Source organism: Tupaia chinensis, unplaced genomic scaffold (genome assembly GCF_000334495.1).
Source record: "Tupaia chinensis unplaced genomic scaffold, TupChi_1.0 Scaffold145814_1, whole genome shotgun sequence".
Classification (NCBI taxonomy): Eukaryota; Metazoa; Chordata; class Mammalia; order Scandentia; family Tupaiidae; genus Tupaia; species Tupaia belangeri.
In genome coordinates this window covers 1,219,437-1,221,934 of record NW_006205672.1, presented here as the reverse complement: position 1 = coordinate 1,221,934, position 2,498 = coordinate 1,219,437, and the positions used below count along the sequence as shown (strand labels likewise).

The 2,498-nt window shown below is 37.2% G+C and overlaps 1 protein-coding gene across 1 annotated transcript in view; it reads left to right on the top strand.

The window, feature by feature from the left end:
- The window catches only part of PIP5K1A (phosphatidylinositol-4-phosphate 5-kinase type 1 alpha), a gene marked incomplete in the record, with an annotated part of 78,924 nt that overhangs the window by 10,756 nt on the left and 65,670 nt on the right, over positions 1 to 2,498 (top strand).

Sequence of the window (2,498 nt, the reverse complement as noted above, 5' to 3'; positions counted from 1 at the left end):
CTCGTTGCTCCTCACTTCTCCAACCTTCTCCACCGAAAGAGTACAGTGTTTAGTTTCTAAATTTGTGCTCATCCTGTTTTGTTCATAACCGCTATGAGCTTTTTATTCTTTTACTGTTTTCTGTTTGAAGTGCACTTTTTCCCTCAACTCTTCTGTCTTTTAAAACTGTTTCTAGTCATTTTTCTTTCTCTCCTGTGAAATTCCAGTCTATTTATTAATAATAGCTATATACAGTATGTATAAAGTTTTATACATCTGATTCCCTAGAAAGTTTCTGTTACTAGGATCTGAGATAAACTAATAAAGAGAGGAGGGGAGGTCCTTGTAGGGAGTTCAGTATATCTTATTATCTGTCTTATGTGCTTAACTGAGCGGTATGGAATTTATCCAGAATAAGCTCTGTCCCAAAGAATCAGTGATGTTGATTGTGGGGGGGAGGTACATAAGAAGCTGAGGGAAGATGAGTAAGGGAAGTTGGGCAGAGGGAATGAGAAGAGGGTTTTTTTTGGGGGGGTGTGTATATAGTCAATGAGGGTAGAGTGTATTAGTTTTCCTGTGAACAGTATAGGTAAACAAATCCGGTAGACTTTAAGTTCTCGTTGAGAAGAATCTGTATATATATGAAAGGGTCCTCATGACAAAGAAGTAACTTGGTCATATCTCTGTTTTCCTGGTTGGAGGTTGTGATGTAGCTGCTTTGAAGTACATTATTGGGGCAGTTAATAGTCATTATAGTATCCTTAAAGTTAAGCTTTCTCTGCTGAAATATGTACATTCTACACTTGATCTTGGCTCAAAACTAGAGAAGTGATTGGAGTATGTAACATTCTAACTCAGAAAAATGTGTTGCTTTTTCAAGACAGAGTCAGATTTGGAAATTGAATTGAGAGATGGCAATCTGCCAAGAATCACAAAATTTCAAGCAAAGTTTTGGTGCCGGAGGCACTGTTGAGGCTTGAGAATCATGAAATTTGCCCACATAGAACTCAAAGCCAAAAGGACATATGTAGAATTATTTAATTTCTCATTTTCCAAATTAGGAAACTGAGGTTCATAGAGATTGTTGCTAGTGGCAGAAATTTTGCTTAAATGCTGTATGTTATCAAGATGAAGCTTACTTAATTTGTGGCTCATAGCTCATTCTTTTACATTTCTTTTAGTTGTCTCTTGACTGAGATGACTCCAGGACTGGTAGTTCAAACTGCATTAGAGCTTTTGTTTCTGGGAACATCCTTATCTTTTTCCTAGAACATCCTTTGGAAAAATTGATACCTACTAGGCAGGAAACAAAATTTATCTTCTCTGAGATATGACTTGGTTTTCTTAGTTGGCTTGGTTCAGTCATTATTGAGAGTGTAGAATGGTACAATTTTTTTTTTTAACACTGTCACTTAGAGCTGTGTGCTCAGCAGCACTTCTCAGGAGGCAGGCTGACATTTCAGACATATTTTTGAGTATTTTCATTTGGAGAACATATTGTGCCTCCTACCAGCAGAGGGGTATAGTTAGAATGCTTTTCATTTTTCCAAGTTAACTAGGACTAGAGAGATTGCGTTACAGCGTCCACCAAACCACGGGTTGGTTTTTAGTTTTGGCTTATGGTAGGGGATTTTGTTTCTCTCTCTCTTTTTTTTTTTTTTTTTTTAAATGTTTCACTCTCAGTCTTATCAAGCAAGAATCTCCTATGAGGTAACATTTTGCTAAGCTTGCTTATTTTACTTTTTGAAGTTTTATTATCTGTATAATTAATACATAACAATTGTACATATTTATAGTTTACGGTGTGATGTTTCAATATTGTCTGTTTATCTCTTTGTGCTCTTTGTAGGAATTATTGACACATTTATGTAGTAGTGTTGGTAGGTTATTTGGTCTTGCTTCTCTATGACCTGTTCAGGCAGAACTCTAGTTGTTTGAGGAATGCACATCCGGCTAGTCTCTAGCATCTCCAAATTATATGTGTACTTCAAACATTGAAGTCAGTCACACACTGCCTCTTAGTTTCTCATCTGTAGATGATGTCATCTCGTCTTGACGGAAATGTTTCTGCTCTGAAAGCTCTGGGAGAGGCTCTGCTATTAAGGCCAGCTCTGTTTTGTTCCACATGCTGCAGGGGAAAAAAACCTAGCTCAGTTCAGAGCTGTTTGCTGTCTGAAAATGTCTTTGTTTAAATTATCTCCTCTTTTTTTTTTTTTAGGTCATAAGTTTATTTACAAGCATATTCAGTATGCTGTGAGTTTTAAGAGTTTGATCCATTTTCCAGAGATTGTGACTGCGCCTCTTAAGATGTTTATCTATTAAATGGGTGAATTAAAACATCCTTATTTCTTTAGTAGTTGGTGTCTTACTATAAAGAAAGGTGCAGCAAATCCAGATCCAAAGTACAAAGTCATCATAACGAGTAACTGCCACTTGCTTTCCACTGAAAATGGCAGATTCTTCCCTGGACCCTCCTCACAGTGGCTTTTATGGGCCACCGGGGGCGTGACACTCTCGGT